Genomic DNA, 19782 nt, shown 5'->3' on the forward strand with positions numbered 1-19782 from the left:
ATTATTGGACTAGATAATGGGAGAGTTCAATCAGTGAGTTCAATCAGATTTGGTTTGCTTTCTCTTTTTCAAGCATGTTGAGTTATAACCATCAGATTTTTCTTTGCATTATTAGTTACTATAAGAAAATATAATTTAATTACCATACGGTTTGAAGTAAATAAGGTACTTTAAAAATAATGTGCAACTGTTATAAGGCAAGTTAGTCAACAGCTCTTGCATTTCATATTTTCAGACCAAACTTTTGATTACTTTCTAGAAACTTCATTTCCTTATGTTTTGTATTTGGCTTTAAATGACTGTTGGCTTCTAAGGTGCGTTCTCCTTTTGTTGACATTGGATGATGCTATTAGAGTTATTGGGAATGAGTAATGTGTAGCAAACTGAAAGAGTGCCTGTCTTATAATTATAGCTCTAATATCTTCCTAATAGATTTTCTATTGTATGAAATAAGTACAGGGCAACCAGAGCAAAACATGCACTTGCCAAATTGTCAATATATCTAAAAGTAATGGAAACTGAGCCATAACTTTGAGTAAAAGTAGGTCATTATGCTGCCTGTGAATTTAGTAAATGACTCTGGGGTAGAAATGAGGAGTTCTGGTTAATGATTCCTCAGGTTTCACAAGTATACATTTAAAAAAAAACTATTTCCCCATGTCCATAGTAAATTAAACAGCACTATCATTTTAAATAGTCAGTGGTAAAGAACTTAATGAATGGTACACTTTTTATACCGTGTTGTTCTTAAAGAATGCATTAGAACTAGGTAATTCACAATTCAATTGCAAATTTATTTCAGAGGAACGTTTTTTTTAAAAAAAAGTATACATCATGACATACTTTCTGACTTGTTTATGACAGGTCAACAACTAGTTTTCTTGGGGGGAAGGGCATATGTAAAATGATCGACAGGTAGTGTGCCAGTTCATCAAACCTCATTCCACCCAAAAAGTGCCCCTTTTGCCATTTGTACTACAACAGATTCCTCTTTCCCCTTGTTTCTTTTGCCTCAAAGAAGATCTTTCAGGAAATTCGATTTGAGGAAATTGAGATCTTAAGGAAATTGTTGATCTTTAGCCCAGAGAAGTACCTGAAATCCTAGTGTATCTATGGGGATGGCGAGGCAGAAGAGCAGAATGATTTGCTCAGTCCCATTCCATGCACTTCAGCAGTTCAGCCATGGACAAAATTTAAGGTCCGATGGATGGATGGATGGATGGATGGATGGATGGATGGATGGATGGATGGATGGATGGATGGATGGATGGATGGATGGATGGATGGATGGATGGATGGATGGATGGATGGATGGATGGATGGATGGATGGATGGATGGATGGATCGATGGATCGATGGATCGATGGATCGATGGATCGATGGATCGATCGATGGATCGATCGATGGATCGATGGATCGATGGATCGATCGATGGAGCGATGGAGCGATGGAGCGATGGAGCGATGGAGCGAGCTCTGTCCAGATACTTTGGTAGAGGGATGGAAGAGGTGCATCTATTGAATTCCTTCTTCTGTAGTTATTGAAATCACAAGAACCCTGAAAGAGAAGGCAACAGTTTTACTGGTTCTGTGGATCAGTTACTTGCTCTCCTCTATCAGTCACAACTGCCCTGTATATTATTATGGAGATATTCTTTTAGCTGAGAGAAGGGTGGAAGGGAAAATAAAGATCACTTGTTGGCATGCAAGCCTATAGGCAGACTTGGTGGGGGGTGGGGGGTGGGGAACGGGAAGGGGACATTTCTAAGGCTCTACTAGTTATTTATTGGTATCATAGACAGCCCAGACCTATGTAGTAGAGCAAAGGTAAGGTGGACACCAGTCTTAATTCAAAGGTTTTGATATCGTTCAACTGACACATGACATTGGTCTTTCCCCCTTCCAAATCAAGTATGCAAGCTTCAGACAATGCCTTCCCTGAAGGCTTTGCCACTCAAATCTGGATAACAACAGCTCAGCCTTGAGAATGGGCACCTGCTTCGAGCCTCACAAAGAATTTGCTGATGCCCACAACCTGATTCAGCAGACTGGCTAGATCACCATGCGTACTTTCTCCCAAACATTAATTTAATCTTAAACCTCCTGTCCAGCTATTGAGAGCTTTGTTCCCAGAAGATTGCCTCTCTTATCATAAACAGAGGTCCAGTTTTTTCCTATAAGTAGACCCTAAGTACCAGTTGCACCTGGATTGTCTTCCTTGGTCCCATGAAGTGCTGGCCACTTTTCTCATTGGACCTCTATCCCTGCTATCACCCATCTCTGTATTTTCCTAGGATCTGTCTGTGTGTTTGCCCGCTTGCATTTGTCACCCTATTCCTTTCAATCCTGATTTGAGTGGATTTTTTTGGAGACTGGTCTTTGTGTAAACAGGTGTACATTTTTGCCCAATTATGTGCCTCTGGCATTGCAGGTCTGTTCTCAAATAATTCTCCTAACTAAAAAGGAATATACCAGATTAATTTAGGTAACTCATACATTTTGCTTTGGCTTCATTTTGGCTTTCATTTACTTAGACTTTCATTTACTTTTTATTTTGAAAGTAAAATTTTATTATATTTTGAACTTGTTTTTGAAAATGGGGTATAAGATGCATTTCATAGATTTCATTTCATTCTTCTTTTTACCTTCCATGTTTTCCATGATTTCAGGCATTTAATACAATGCTCCTTTTTCTTACCTTCCATTAAATGTAATTACTAAAAAAAAAAAACCCTGCCCTGAGCCAGAAAGGAAAGGGTGGTATGAAAATCTCATAAATAAATAAACAAACTTGGATGTAAAACCTGTTTTTATAGTACAGGCTGGCGAATGTAATTTTACTAATTTTCTTACATGCTGTAACAGCTTGTCCAGTCCCTTAAGGGAAAAGATTTTTTGGTCTAAACTTCTGATAAATCTATTTGCATACAAACCATCCCCCACCCTGATCCATTTTTGACAAGCCTTAGGAAATGGCAAAAGATATGGGGTGGAACTGAGAATGAGATGTGCGTATTGTAAGCAATAAAGAAAGGTCCAAAAACATAAAAACAGTTTCTAATACCTTTGTATTTGTGTGTCTGAGGGAGAAAATATTTTTGAAAGCCTTACCCGTGTGCACATTATCATGATGGTATTTAAATTGTCAGCTTTACCATCAAGTTACAACTCTGCTGAGGTTTTGGCTCACTGAGCAGTAATACAGCCACCCGAGGCCACTTTCTTTTCTTCCAAACAAGTCTGCATTAAGTTTTGGTTTAGTATATTTGTGAGGGACAGCCAGATAGCGCTTTTATCAAAACAACTTTGCCTTGAAAACCAAGGCAGAGTCTACCAATGACTTAGCTGTTATGCTATTGTAAGTCAACTTTCCTAAACTGCACAGAAATGCTATCCAATGCAAAGCTGGGGGTACAGAACCAGTTGCAAGGTTTTTGGGATCTAGCAGTGGAGGAAAGTATGGGGGGCAGACCCAATGATTTTTGCAGAATAAGGTCTAGGAGCAGAACCAACTACAGGGTTGGAAGAGCTTGTTGACATGCCTTATTTATGAGTTTTGAAGTTTGAGGTGCAGAAGGATCCATATCTAGGTGGAAACAGAGATTTAAATGTGGATCAGCTTGGGTAGATTGACAAAGAGCTGATGACCTTTTGTAGGCTACTGACTGAACTACTGGGGAAGGTTGTATAATGAGGTGGGTTCTGCAGCAGACTATAGAACCTGCAAATTTGAGTTAATCACTTCTAGGTGTGGGGGAGCTTTTGGAGGCTGAGGGAAAAAAATGTTTTATCAGTATGGCCTTTGAACCTTTCCAGCAGGCGCCAGGTGGTCTACTCTCATATTAAAAACAACTGTTCAGGGAGAGTCCTGATAGTTTCCCTTGTCTACGACACTATATTGTTGTTGTTGTTGTCATCGTCATCGTCATTGGTTTGGTTTGGTGGTTGTTGTTGGTTGTTGTTGTTGTTAATTAAATTTAGTATACAGCCCCATCGCCAAAGGGCTCTGTACAGTTTACAACAGAAATCAAAACAGTAATCAATACAATAAAACCAATGCATAACTTAAATACAAATACATTAAAATTTCAATCCAGATAAAACCCGAACTATAGGTGGCGCCCAAGAACTCCTATACTTCCCACCGGGAGGGGCTGACACAGATATAACAGTCAACTGAATTATATATAGCCAGCGTGGTGTAGTGGTTAAAAGCAGGTGCACTCTAATCTGAAGAACCGAGTTTGATTCCCCAGTCTGCCACTTGAGCTGTCGATGCTTATCTAGGGAACCAGATTAGCTTGTGCTCTTCAACTCATGCCAGCTGGGTGACCTTGGGCTAGTCACAGTTCTTCTGAGCTCTCTCAGCCCCACCTATCTCACAGGGTGTTTGTTGTGAGAGGGGAAGGGAAAGGAGTTTGTAAGACCCTTTGAGTCTTCTTGCAGGAGATAAAAAGGGGATATAAATACAACTCTTCTTCTTTTTATATAAGGGTTTTGCTGTGGGGGGAAGTGGAAGAGCAGACAAACAGCGACCAGCCTGCCCAAAAGCCCGATGGAATATCTCTGTTTTACTGGTTCTGCGGAACTCATCCAGGCCCCACTGGGCCCGAATAGCTGGAGGAAGAGCGTTCCACCAAACTGGGACCAGGGCAATAAAGGTCCTGGCCAGGTGGAGGCTAGTAGCATCATTGAGGGGCCGGGGAGCACCAGTAAATTTGCCTCTGCAGAACAGGGACAGTCTTGCAGGTATGAGGGCCCCAGGCCATGAAAGACCTTAAAGGTTAGTATCAGCACCTTGAAAGTGATCCGGAACTCCACTTGGACCCAATGTAGGCAGCTCAGCACAGGGAAGATGTGATCCCTATATTATTATTGTTATTATTGTTGTTGTTGTTGTTGTTGTTGTTGTTGTTTGGATTTATACTCCCCCCTTCTCTCCTGTAAGGAGACTCAAAGGGTTTACAATCTTCTTTTCCTCCCCCCCCCCCACAACGAACACCCTGAAAGGTGGTTAGGGCTGAGAGAGCTCCAAAGAGCTGTGACTAGCCCAAGGTCATCCAGCTGGCGTGTGTTGGAGTGCACAGGCTAATCTAGTTCTCCAGATAAGCCTTCACAGTTCAAGTGGCAGAGCAGGGAATCAAACCCAGTTCTCCAGATTAGAGTACACCTGCTCTTAACCACTGTGCCATGTTGATTTTGTAAAAACTTATTTTATCGTTTCTTTTACTCTTTCAAAGTGTTAACTATTATATTTTTGTACATTGTACATGCTTGAAGTACCTTTTTGATTTAATGAAGCTAATGCTGTCAAATTGCATGGTCACTATTGGAAAATATTTGAATAGTCAATTGACTGCCCCCCCCCCATTTTGACCAATGAAATGACAACCCTGTTTTACCATAATTTTTGCCTTGTGTGGATTGTTTTATACATATCAAATGTTATAGGGTTTTATCTGATGATACTGAGTATTTTGGAGGAATCCATGGGTGGATGAAGTAGGAAAGGTGTGTAGGTATCATTAGCAATTTAAAAGTAGGACGCGTCGTAGACTTAGCATGAGGGAAGAATAAGTAGCTGCAAATTAGGATGGATAATTATATTGTTCTGTCAAATTGTCTTAGCATTTGAAGCAACTAACAATGTCTGGGCATTTCTTTCCAAGCAAAGAAATTATGTGTATATGGAAAGCAAATGTGCCCAACTTTTAAAATAACACCAGGGCTGCTAGTATATTTCAAAATATTGAACAAGCATTAATAGAATTAATAGAGGAAAAAAGCCATCTTGGGAGTATGTCTTCTGTTCCTACACATTTATCTGTTGTTTTATACAAAACTTAATTATATCCCTTGCTTTTTTATTTAGTGTTTTGGAAAGTAATAAGGCCAAATGACAGAATTACTTTTCACCAGCTATTGAACTGTCTGATCTCTTGGAAGAATTACTTTAAAAGATATTCTATATTAAGGACAAATTAGGGCATAACTGTAAATTATATATCCGGGCGTTCACATTTTGGCTATTATTACTTTAGTCTGCTGTTCTAGCAGTTTTAGAATTGGTACTCTGGGAACACTTAAGTATTCCATCCAAACTTTTTAAAATACTGTGTGACTCAAGAAAAAAAACAGCTGTTTATGGATAAAAGTTATCTATACAGTTTTAAGGTTCTTGACTACAGTTCCATAGCTTTCATCCTATGTTTTAATGTTGCATGTAATGAATTTGCTAGATCTAAAAAAAACCCCTAATGTATGTTGCAGGAAAAAAATAATCACATACCATATATACTTACATATAAGTCGACCCGCATATAAGTGGAGGCACCTAATTTTGCCTTAAAGAACTGGCAAACCTTATTGACTCGAGTATAAGTCGAGGGTGGGAAAGGTCCGTGGGGAGGTGGGGCGCTGAGCCAGCAAAGGAGCGGCAGTTGGGGGGAAGGAGCACTCCAGAAGTCTTGGGGAGGCTTTTTAAGGAGGAGCGAGGCTCGCGCACGTGGGTCCAGGGAGAGGGAAGAAGCTAGGGGCCATGGAAGGTGAATGGGACAGGAGGTGGTGGAGGAAAAGGCAGAGGAGAATGAGGCACAGAAAGCGCTGAAAGGGGGCGGCAGAGAAGAAGGCAGGAGAGAGAGAAGCAGAGGCACAGAAAGCGGCTGAAAGGGTGGCAGCAGAGAAGAAGGCAGGAGAGAGCGAAGCAGAGAATGCAATGGCTCATCCCCCTCACTAACTGACCCTTTCTTTTCTTTCCCCGCAGGTTCTGAGGCTTCGTTTCAGAGAAGCTGTCTTTCAGGGCAGCCTGTCTCTATGGTTTTCTTAAAAGGGCAATGCTCCAAAGATTACTTAAGCTTAAGCAATCTTTGGAGCATTGCTCTTTTAAGAAAACCACAGAGACAGGCTGCCCCTGAGGCAGCTTCTCTGAAACGAAGCCTCAGAGCCTGCGGGGAAAGGAAAGATAGGGTCAGTTAGTGAGGGGGCCCGCCAGCTGGCAGGAGAGAGCAAAGCAGAGAACTAGGCACAGAAAGCAGCTGAAAGGGGGGCGGCAGAGAAGAAGGCTGGTAAGTGAAACCCACATATAAGTCAAGGGGGGCATTTTTCAGCCTAAAAAAAGGCTGAAAAACTCAACTTGTACGTGAGTATATACGGTAATAATGGTACAGTGGACGTAGGTTCCTTTTATAAATTTTTGATTTGAACATGGACTTTCACCAGTATTTCAAAATATGCTGAATTCTGAGTTGGATTGTCACCCAAAAATAGTATGATGTAAATGACAACGGTAGTGGTACAAGGGACCTGCAAGAACTTGCAGACAGCATCCAATTCCCCCCTGTAGCCCATTCTCTCACTATTTCCTTTCCCCCCTCCTTGGCAGTTCCAGTAGCCTTTCCCTGGTTCTGCTTTTTTACCCATCAACCAGCCAACCTACCTTTATTCATTTTTATTTATTTACTTTAAAATATTTATCCCCCAACTTATACCAAAGTCTCTAGTTGGCTTACACAGGTTGCCAAAAAAAGACAGCAATACAAACCATATAAAATTATCCCCAACCCCCATTCTTCCCCCCGCCCCCGCAACCAGCAGCTTCAGAGGTGGTGTACAGGGAAGCTAGACAAATGCCTGGGTGAGGAGAAAGGTCTTCACCATGCATGTTAAACCCATAAAGGGTAGGCGCTTGGCGAATCCCCAAGGGGAGGCTATTCCAGAGCCTCAGGGCAGTCATAGAAAAAACCTTCCTGTGTGCCTAATCCACTGTCTTCAGCTTTCACTCCTTACTTCCCCTGGGCAGCCTCTTTCCAAGTAGTCTGGCTCGTTTGTGCAGTGGCTGGCGCTGGGCCAGGCTCAGTCCAAAGACACCTTAAATTTATCCATGTATCTAAAAGCAGTGCTTTAATAATCATTGTAAAGTAAGTTGAAACAAACAAACAACCTTTCTGTAGTACCTTAAAGCAGAGCTGAGCCCAGTTATGGTAGCCATTGCCACCAGTAGGCCCAGTTGCATCACCACCAGAGCCATGGTCTGGCCTGACCCAGTTTTGTAGTGGCCATGGCCAGGGCTACCCTAGCCCAGTTACTTGCATAATACTGGGTTACATTACATGGTGGGTGCTGTGACTGCAGGGCAGGGCTAACAGCCCAATCCTTTTGGGGTGGGGGGCTGAATGTCCTTTGGGTGTAGTGGAAGGCTGCACTGATGTGTTTTCTCCTTCTGCATAGACATGGATTTTCTAGAAATTTAGTGTGTGGCTTGGGAATCATGAATGTATTTTTCCCCATATTTTAACAGTAATCATTGTAGATGAACATTTAGTTTAACCATCCAGAATATATATCCCATTTTTAACAGTGACAATTGTTCATAAGTTTAAAAGCCAAGGCAAGAACTTGTAAGAGCTTTTTGTTTTGTTTTTTTATGTAGCCAAGGAAACAAAATGGATCTGGAAATGTTTTTAATACTATGGTTAGCTATCTGATCTAGCCATCATGTTACTATTGACTGTAAAGGATAGGAGCTCACTGGGAGCTCGTGTCAGACTTGCACTTCCATGTGCTAACACAATTATTAGCCTATATTCTGTTCCCCAAGCAAAACTGTTTCTGATGCCCTGAGTCCGGCAAGAACAGAATGGGAGAGTCACAAGCAAGGTTTAACAGTTCAAACAAAAGGTTTACTATTTAGAAGAATGGAGACCCTAACTCCTCCCAGAAGAATGGAGACCTTAACTCCTAAAATAAAGTACTTGCTCGACTGGACAGTAGAAACTGTAGACTTTTGTTCCTTCTTTGACTGCTTCCAGGAAAGTCTACTTCTTTAAGTTCCTTGAGTCTTTATGTGGCTACTATTCTCTGTAAACCTCAAATTTATGCTCTCTTTACACCTTTGACTTGACAAAAATACTGCTGCCTCCTGACTCCCTAGGCACCATGTACTGAACTGAACTGACTGAACAGGGGGATTACTAGGTAATAAAAAAAAGACTGCCTCTTGGGAAACTTCTTAAAGGGACAGGGGGTACCTAAAATTCCCTCCCTTTGGAGACTGTACAGAGGACTAAACCCATACTAGCTATGGGGGTAACTGATACTTAATAATGAAAATAACAAAGGCTTCTGCGGGGCCATGATAGCCTAAGAACTTGGCATTTCCAATACCTTCTTTACTGCCAAAGCTGAAATGTAATCCATCCTACTAACTACAATTCCTTGCCTGGAAGAACTTCCTTAATCGTTTCAGTGAATGGGACAGCTCCATGTGAACGAAGGAGGCATGCAGATCTCCATGTGTCATCCATGAAGCCTTCATGCATTAGATTTCAAACAAAGCTTGGGATCAGGGTCTTTGTGTTTTTCCAATCATTTTGCATGATAGATATACCATAAATTTTATCAAATATATTTCTTCCATATTTTGCCTGTTGAAGTTCTGCAAAGGTTAACATTACTTAAACCCATAGTACTTGGGAAGGAAAGGTGAAATATGTGACAAAGAGTAACAGTTCTTTCATGAGTTTATTAAATGAAACATAGCATATTTAGCCACTATATTGTACCACACCAAGTATTTTTTTAAATCTATGTATGATTTATATTGGAAGTTCAGTCCAAGGACATTTTGAATTTATCCATGTATCCAAAAGCAATGCTTTAATAGTTAATGTGGGGTAAGGTGAAACAAAATACAAAGCTTTCTCTAGTGCCTTAAGGCCACTGTCTTTTCCAATTTTTCTTTTTCAGCATTCTAACTGCTTATTTTTTGATCTCTTTGAAAAGCTTCTGTTAATGATAACAGGCCTCAAGAACTTTTAAAAAATTAAATCCAAAAACTTTGACTCTTCCACCTCCATATTCTGTTTTCAATGCTTAATCAGACTGTTTTGACTGCCTGTGGTTGTCACCTTCACCTTTGACTCTGTGCAAGAAACTGTGAGAAATGAATGCTGCACAAGGGTTCACTCTTAAATGTGGGGAAACGAAACAGGAAAGGAATGGCTGGCTGGCTGGCTGGCTGGATGCATGGTTGCAGCCACAGATAAAGCAGAAAAAATGGCATGGCAGCATTTTTTCCAGTGCTACTGTGAATGCATTCTTGAATTATGCAATAAACATTCTGCTTCCATAAGGACCACAGTTCTCTTGTATATTATCTAACTTTGGCATTTTTGTTTGTTGCTCATATGTCTGATTGGTTTGATACATATCCCATAGAGAAAGTCAAAAGGAAAATAGAATGCTGTACTCCTCAGTCAGAGAATAACATCCATTTCCCTGCAGGGTGAGTCAGAAGTAGGACTAAATGGTGTAATCCATACCATATCATACCAGCATTGGTCCACACGAGCCATTTAGTCAGCACTATGAAATTTTCCAAAGGCTCCCCTCTTTTTATTATTATTTTATAATTGCACTATTATGAAGATAAATAAAGTGCAGGGGAGGGTTTCCTAAAGAAGGAGCAATGAATTTGTCTGGCTGTATAGAAAAAGGGTGTCCTTAATCTCTCCTCCTCCATCCCCAGGGGGAAAAAAGAAATGAAAAGCTTTGATTTGTCAGTACCAGAAACAAACAGGAAGCTCAAAGAGATTAGGAATCAATTAATTACCTTGAAAACAAAGGTGCAAAAAAATAAATTGCAGGGACTATTGAAACAGGCTTATGTCTGTGTAGTCATATTTTAGATCTGGGAGGGTGGATTTTTATGGAGAATATAGCAGCCTGTGTTGTGGTTTTTTAGAATTCCTGTTTCAAATTTGTTTGGATCTGAATGTGGACAAGAAATGACCAAGCTGCACAAAAATGCTAAAGAGTGGAAGCATCCTTTAAATAATTATGTTATACTAATTCCAGTGATTAAGGGCAGAATTGTCATATTAATCTTTTATACTTTACTCACAACTTCATGCAAATGACTATGAACCACACAATTGGCTCAGATCCTACAGATTTGGTTACACTAACCATTTGTGAATGAGGGCTTTGTTTGCAGGCTCCAATCACTTACCACGGGACTCTTCTTTGCATGGTGGGTTTGCAGAGGGCTCTCCTCATGTTTCCCTGTTTCCTTCCATTCCCTGGAATTTTTCTGCAAGGAGCTCTCCAGACCTGGTTCTCTTAACTCCAGCCATCACATGATTCTTAAAGACACAGTTTAATGATGGTGGTTAATATATTCCTTTTGCATTGAAAATGTACGATGCAAAGCATTCACACAACTATTATATGCAGCTGGCATTTGGTAACCAAGATCTACCTATGAAATAGATAACTGTCAGGCAAAATAGCTGAGATCCCTATTACAAGCTTCCTCTTATGTCCCGAGTAGAACTCTCTATTTGGAGATGGGTGAAATCCTTCTATCATTAAGAGCCTAGAATGCAGCAGTAAGATTATGCCTTAAAGTCGGTCTTTCCAAAGATTATACCTTAAAATCTATGGCCCCTTCCACTCATTCAGAATAATGCACTTTCAGTCCACTTTCACAATTGTTTGCAAGTGGATTTTACTATTCCGCACAGCTTCAAAGTGCATTGAAAGTGCATTATTCTGCATGTGCGGAAGGGGCCTAGGTCTTTCCAAATGTACTGGGCCTGATTCCGTATCTGCTACAAGATAGTTATGTTCTGAGTTGGGTTAGAGTGCTTGCCCACAAATTAACCTCTATAGGACTTCCTGCAGATATGATTGACCAAATAGGCCCAGATATGGTGTCCTATTGCATGTTACAAAGATTAAAGGATATATCTCTGGCACATCTATGGTCTACCTTAAGCTTTTCTTTATGCTCACCAGCAGTGTATGGCATCAGAAATTTTAATCCCTTTTGCCCAGAGAATTATTCAAACAATTTAACAAACCAGCAGTATCAGTGGACACTCACAAGAGCCAGATTAAATCCTTTCCGCTCTGAATTTCTGAAAGGAAGGTTTTGGGGTCTTCTTATCATTTATGGCTCTGCTCCTGTAACAAAACTGAGAGACAATTGAACATATCCTTTTTTTTATGTGAATTGTATAAGAGGGAAAAAGAAATCAGAATCTCGCGATTTTTAATAACGATGATCCTTCAATCATCAAGCCACATGGTCAGGACTCTTTTCGAGGAAGAAAGCGTAAGGTCACTCTATCAATGGCCAAATTTTTTGCAGTAATAAGGTATAAGCACCAGCAGATTGTTTTAACAACAGGCTGATCACTATATACCAGTTTTAAATCTTCTGTTATCATGTGAATTAATCTGTTTTTGCTATTACTATTTTCTATTTATTATTTTATTTTAATACATATTAAAACTTGTAGCAAGTATATTCCTGTAGTTTTTTGTGCAGTTTAATAAGTTGACTCATTGGACCATAATAAATGTTGTCATTTACTGATGAATTCATTTATTTATCTAGCTGATTTGCCAATATACAAGTTAATCCATAACCTCTAATCAGTATTTTATTATGTCACTTGCCTGCGAGGGTCTTCATCCTTAATGTTCTTTCCCATGTTTATAATTTCATATTCACTGGTCAGTTGAGTGGTGTCAGGTACAGGTACAGGGTGTGGTCAAACTGTCATAGAATCCCACAAGGGCCATCAAGTCCAACCCCCTGCCATGCAGGAACACACAATCAAAGCACTCCTGACATATGTTCATCCAGCCTCTGTTTAAAAGCCACCAAAGAAGGAGACTCTACCACTCTCCAAGACAGTGAATTCCACTGTCGAACAGCTCTGACAGTCAGAAAGTTCTTCCTAATGTTTAGGTGCAATTTCTTTTCTTGCACCTTGAATCCATTATTCTGTGTTCTAGTCTCAGAGGTAGCAGAAAACAAGCTTGCTCCCTCTTCGACATGGCATCCTTTCAAATATTTAAATATAGCTATCATATCCCCTCTTCACCTTTGCTTCTCCAGACTAAATACCCCCAGCTCCCTAAGCCTCTCTTCGTAGGGGATGGATTCCAGACCTTCACCATTTTGGTTGCCCTCCTCTAGACACGCTGGTCAAGCCAAAGAAGCAAGAGTCCATCTTGCATTTCTTCTCACATGGACCTGTTCCTCTTTTCTAATGGTGGGGGAGAGTTTGGTGGATTGGGAACAACTGCTGGTTCCAAGCGTCTGGAGTCAGGAGGGATGACAGGCATAAGATCTTCAAGATCTGAGTTGCCTCTCTATTCTGATCTGTCAGTGTCAGTTTCAGCTCTGTCAAGAGTAAGAGTGTGAGCAGCTGGCAACAATGGCTCATCTGAGACTTCCTCCTCTTCTCTTTCAGTGTGACAGGGTCAGGGGAGGTTATGACAATAGTGCAACAATTTGACATGCTAATTTATAATGTTCTGCTAGAAAATCATTTGGACCAAACGATCTGTTAGATTGTATTTGACCTATAAAATACATGATGGCTAAGTATACATATATCTGTGAGTGGATGGATTATGTCTGGAATATTTATGTTTAAAAATTAAAGTTGTGTTATTGAGTGGAAGGAGTGGAAGTCAAAGAATGCATGTTTTCATAATATTTAATGAATTTCTGTAGTATATCTTCTCTCCCATGGTGCAAATAATTGCTGTGCCTATTATTTAATTTTAACTAAGCTGATTGTACATTGCTTCTTTGCTAATTTCAATGCCAATAGTTTATCAGCTCTGCTATCTAATTCAAAATGCCGTTGTTTAATCAAAATCTATTTTCACTATCTTGGGTACATCAAAATATGCAGTTTCTATTTTTATTATATTCAGTTCTGTCTGGAAATAATGGCATATTTTCTCCTTTTAACTGTGATTTCTCTTTATAAATTATTCTTTTTCTTTTTTCTTAAAATATGTCATCTTAAAATAGCTTTCTATGAAATATCTGTTCCCATCTTTACTGATCTTCACAAATATTCAGTTTGAAAATATAATTTATTTAACTTCTGTGTAAATATATTACTTTCCCCCCTGCAAAATGCCATTACAGATGTATAATCTTAAATTGTTAGATTCTCTCTTATGCACAGTAATAATCACTTATGCATTCACTATATTTATACACATGATATCATAGTAAGTGTTGCTTAAGCTTCAGCAATTTGCATCATAACCATAGTTTATGTAAGTCGCTACTTTAGACACAAGTTTTAATGGTGGGGACGATTGTCTTTTTCAGATTCATTCTGAACTATAATTGTTTGAGTTTCCTTTTAGTTAAGTAATTTTGTGTTCTGTTTAACATGCCCATTAAGCATAAAGATTCTGCAATCATAGGCTACATTGAAATGGCGCTCTCATATACTAGGGCCATTTAAATTGTACGCTCTTCAAGTCATTACTTCTAATGGTTTAAATATGGTTGTGACAATCCCAAGAGGATACATTATGTATTAACAACATCACTTTTGTGCAGTCAAAAATCTCCAAGTGATATATGCAAGCCTTTATCTGTTACATTTATAGATGTTTGGTTTTTCTTAGTAATGTCTTTCTAGTTCACTTAGATTTCTATGCTGGTATTGAATGTAACTTCTTGTGCTCAATACAGAATCATGTTAATGTTGCAATCCAACAGATTCTTATTATGCTGTGACTGGATTCTGAGCAAACTCATTGGTATCTGGTTGACCATGTCACTTTTGATTTCTTATCTAGCTTATGTGTGGGTGTTCATGAAAATCTTGTTCTTCCAGTGGGGCCAGTTTGATCCCTTCTTACAAAATCTCAAATCACTGGGAATGATGGAACTAGCTATATTTGAAATCTGTGAGCCCTAAGGCTTTTTACAAACTGTAGAAATGCACTGTGAACTTGACTCATGGAGCACAGTTCCTTCAGATTGCCCCTCCTCTACAAAGGATTGCAAAAGACACCTTGATTTACTAAAATGCTTGGGATAATGAAAATGTTGGGCAAACAACTAAAGTGCAAGTAGAAGAAAACTTGAAATGCAGGTAACTAAACACAGGACAGAGTACACAGTTATGCCTGCCCTTTGGCAGTGATGGCAGCAAAGAAGCTCTCTTCACCACTACCACTAGTGTATCTGCTCAATGCTGTACTGAGCTACTGTGTGTTGTGTGGGGGTTTCCATCTCAATACCCTGAGTAAGTAGGCCACAAATTGTATAAGCTCACTATGACCCTTCTGCATAATGTGTTGTGAATGTGTCTGGGGATAGTTCTGCACCCCACTGAGGCAAGTTGAGATGCTTCCTAGCCAATCCACTTAAAGCAGTGGTTCTCAACCTTCCTAAGCAGTGGTTCTCAACCCTTTAATACAGTTCCTCATGTTTAATACAGTACCTCATGCTGTTGATCAAAGGCACTCCTGGCCAACATGCCATTCTGCTTTTCAAACAGTAAAGCAGGGCCCATGAGTACCACAAAGGATTGAACCTGGTCTGAAAAAGTAAATGTTACTTCATTGGACAAACTTTCAGTTTGTTCTGCCTTAACCACCTGACCACAGCCTCAAATTTCCTATTCAGAACCAAGTTTGATGCATCTGGAGACGTGGATAATGAAACATAGAGCATGAAAATGAAACATATCACATGCATATTTGTGACTCCCAATGCAAAAGCTCTGCAAAATCTCACTCATTGATCTCATATATATATATTAGAAAGCATGGCTGAGAAAATAGAACCCTGTGACACCTCTCAAGATAAATTTGTCTGGTTGATTCTTCACCTCCAGGAAAGATTCTTTGTGTCCAGTCATTCAGAGTAAAACTACCAAAGGGCTTAATACCAACTCCAAATTCAAGCCAGTGGATACATGCAGTGGACAACGGTGTCAAATAACATTGTGAGATCCAACAGCATCAATAAGGAAAATTGTCCCCTGTTCAACCAAAAATGACGATCATCTACCAGTCCAACTATCGCCATCTTGGTACCAAACGCAGGCCTGAAACCAGATTGAAATGGGCGTTGTTCAGGAAACCCTAGAACTGCTCTGCCACAATATATTCCAGCACCTTCATTAGAAATGATAAATTAGAGAATGGACAGAAATTGGGTAACTCTTCTCCAGCCAATGGGGAGGAAAAAAAGTATTCAGCAGAGGCCTAATACTGCTTCCTTCAAAGGCCTAGGCTGATCCCCCTCAATCAGTGAGGGATTGATGGTTTTCATTAAGGGATCCAATACCTTTACCCAGTAAGATTTTAAAAATCATCATAGACATGGGTCCAGAGCACAACTGGTGGCCCTCACGCACTCAAGAACCTCATCATCATCCATAGACAGGATCAATTTGAAACTATCCATAACAGAAGGACAAGTAGGTACTTCAGGAAGTGTCAAAGATCTACTCTCAACTTGGTCTCCAAGTCAAAATGGATGAGAGACATTTTGTCAGCAAAGAACTTTGTAAACACATCACAACTGGAAGGGAGATTTTCAATATTGATAGGTTCTGATTTAGGTGTTATCAAGTCACAAATTACTTTGTACAATTGAACCAGACGAGAGTCTGCTGATGCAATGATGGAAGTAAAAAAAAAGTTTTTGCAACCATCACCACCACTGCATAGACCTGGAAATGTGCTTTATGACATGCTCTATCTGATTCATCCTGAGCCTTCTGCCAGTGTTGCTCTAGTTATTTTCCAGTCTGCTTCATGTCAGCTAGCTCCCTGATAAACCAAGAAGATGAGCCTCACAGAGGAGAAGGAGGAGAGTTGGATTTATATCCCCCTTTCTCTCTTGCAAGGAGACTCAAAGGGGTTTACAAACTCCTTTCCCTTCCTTCCTCACAACAAACACCCTGTGAGGGTGGGGCTGAGATAGAAGAACTGTGACTAGCCCAAGGTCACCCAGCTGGCATGTGTTGGAGTGTGCAGGCTAATCTGAATTCCCCAGATAAGCCTCCACAGCTCAGGTGGCAGAACAGGGAATCAAACCAGGTTCCTCCAGATTAGAGTACACCTGCTCTTAACCACTACACCACTGTTGCGTAAAGGATGCCAAGGAGCAGCTCTGTTTATGGACCAAGTCAGCCCATGATTCCATGTGACTACAATAGCCCCCACAAAATCCCCAGGGAAGTTCTTACTGTCTGAAAAACATCAGTGCTGTCTGGAAAACATCAAGATCCATTAAACTCTGAGGGTAAACTATATCAGTCAACTGGTCCTCCAGGTATGAAGCAGCAAGCTCAACCATACCTTCAGAAGATAGCATGACATGGGCTGAACCTCCAGCCCCCTAATCAGGTCCCTTGGTGCAGAAAAGAAATTCCAGCGTACGCCCTCTTTCATGCATTGGACACATTAAAATCTGAGACAGACCCATTACTGTAAAGGGGGCTGTGAAGTTCTGAGTCTGACCTGACAAAACAGCCTGAGCAGGTATGTTGAAATCCCCGAAGCAATCACCCTTGGGGTTCTAACCACCTAGTCTAACACCATATCTATCAGCTCAGCATGGATGGATTCAGGGGTGTCACAATGTCACTCACGGCCCTCCAGATGTTCATGAACTACAATTCTCATCAGCCCTTGCCAGTAAAGCCAATGTTCATGTTGGGAGGGACTGATGGGAATTGTAGTCCATGAACATCTGGAGGGCCGTGAGTTTGGCACCTGTGGATTAGGTGGATGACTGGTCTTATCCAATGGACCTCTTCTTATGTTCTGGATGAGATTATGTGATGCCTTGGAGTTCGCTGCTATATAAGTGCTATAATCACAGTTTCATCATCATATTTCAGAATTGTTATGAAAAGATTTTAAATGCTCTGGTTATGAAAAAATTAACACTTTTCCCTAGTATAAGCAACTTAACCTTGGAACACTGATTTGATTATTTTATGTCTTTCCATTAGTGTTACATGCCATACATTTGTTGCCAGGTTTTTGTGTATTTTGCAATTCTCTTTGACAATTCATTTGTTTCTTATTACTGCTACATAATGCTCCTTGAAGTATTGGCTAGGATGATGTGTATTTGGCATATAATAGCTTGGCTTTGGGTAGAAGTAATTCTATATTAGGGATCCGTGTGGCATAGTGGTTAAGTGCTTGCACTGCCACTCACACTGTCAGGAGTTCAAGCCCCCTGTGGGTCAGATATCCTGGCAGCTGGCTCATGGTCAACTCAGCCATCCATCAATTCCTTGTTCGGTAAATGAGTACCTAGCACATAGCTAGGGGGTAAATAGCCAGGGAAAGCAATGGCAAACTACCCCACAAAAACTGCTTTCAGTGGTACCCCAGGGTCGGACACGACTGAAGGGGAAACTTTAAAATAGATGTGAGAATTTTTTCACAAGGATATCTCTTGCATAATAATAATCAATTAGTTGTTAGAAATCAAACTAATTCAAGAATCCTCTTTAAGGAACTTTAGAAGTATGAGGTCTTAGTAGTATGCCAGCTATGCCAACATCATTGTGGCAGGTTTCTTAATTACATTCATAACAGAGCTCAAAAGACATGTTGCATATTTTATTTATGGCTTATCTGTCAGCTTGAATGGCTCTTCCTGGAATACAAGCTGTGAAATCTGAACACTGTATCTTGCAGTGGGGGGCAGTGGGGTCTTACAAGTTCGTAAATGATCTGGAATAAGGTATGAGCTCTGTAAGGGATGGTATCAGAGGTGGGATCCAACCAGTTCTCACCACTTCTCTAGAAGTGGTTACTAATTTTTTCTGAGCGCCGAGAAGAGGTTACTAAAGCAACCTCCCTGCCCAATAGGGACTGGAGGTGCATGTGTGCGGCGGCACCACTGTTTGAATCCCACCACCATCGGAACCTGTTATTAAAATTTTTGGATCCCACCACTGGATGGTATGCAGATGGTACAACATTATCCAGGATTATGAAAGCTAAGGATATCTATGAAGAACTTCAGGAGGATCTCCACTAACTGAATGAGTGGGCAATAAAATGGCAAATGAATTCAGATAGGCTTAATGATTGGATAAGCTTACAATGATGCACAATGAAACAAAAAAATCTCAACTTAAAATATGTGCTTTAATGCCTAGTGGGAAAAAAAGCTCAACTTTAAAGCTGCTAAAACTAAGAGGGGAAGAGGTTATATTGGGCAGCTTTATGAAAATGTCAACCCAGCATTTCTCAGCAGTATAAAAGGCAACCTCTGTACTAGATATTATTGGGAAAAGGATTAAAAATAAGATAACCAATATTATAATGCCCCTTAATAGACCTATGATGTGACCTCATTTTGAATACTGTGTGTAACTCTACTCATCAAATCTCAAAAACAAAACAAAACTGCAGAGCAGAAAAAAGTGCAGAAGAGAGCAATCAACATGATTAAGGGGTTACAGCAGCTTCCCTGTGAGCAAAGTCTGAAGAGTCTGGGACTTTTCAGTTCAGAAAAGAGACAGCTGTGGGGGAGTGCACATGATAGATTTTTATCAAATGATGCACATGTTAGAGAAAGTGGATGAAAATAACTTTTTCTTCCTCTTTTTGAAGACATCCTCCCCCTCCCTCCCCTCCCTTGCATGCCACCCTCCCCCCTCTCTGATAGGGTGAGTGGGCCATGTCCAGATGCCAGGCCCCTCCCCCTCTCTCCCCTCCCTTGCATGCCACCCACTCCCCTCCTTTCCCCCCTTCACTTGCATGCCCCCTCTCACTCACTCCCCTCACTCCCCCCTTTTCATGCATGCCACCCCTCATTCACTCCCCTCCCTCACTGATGGGCAGTGCATTCTGGTAGTTATGGGTCACTTCAGCTTCCCTGATGTTAGGAGACAAACTCTGTAAAGCATCCACAGTCATGCAAATTCCTGAGCTGCCTGGCTGACAAATTCCTTCATCAAATGGCAAA

At 40.5% G+C, this 19782-nt stretch overlaps 1 protein-coding gene across 1 annotated transcript in view; it reads left to right on the forward strand.

Moving 5' to 3' along the window:
- Nucleotides 1-19782, forward strand: part of LOC125432636 (protein eyes shut homolog) — a 300627-nt gene that overhangs the window by 87204 nt on the left and 193641 nt on the right. The window lies entirely within an intron of this gene.

This window comes from Sphaerodactylus townsendi, linkage group LG01, assembly GCF_021028975.2.
Source record: "Sphaerodactylus townsendi isolate TG3544 linkage group LG01, MPM_Stown_v2.3, whole genome shotgun sequence".
Taxonomy (NCBI): domain Eukaryota; kingdom Metazoa; phylum Chordata; class Lepidosauria; order Squamata; family Sphaerodactylidae; genus Sphaerodactylus; species Sphaerodactylus townsendi.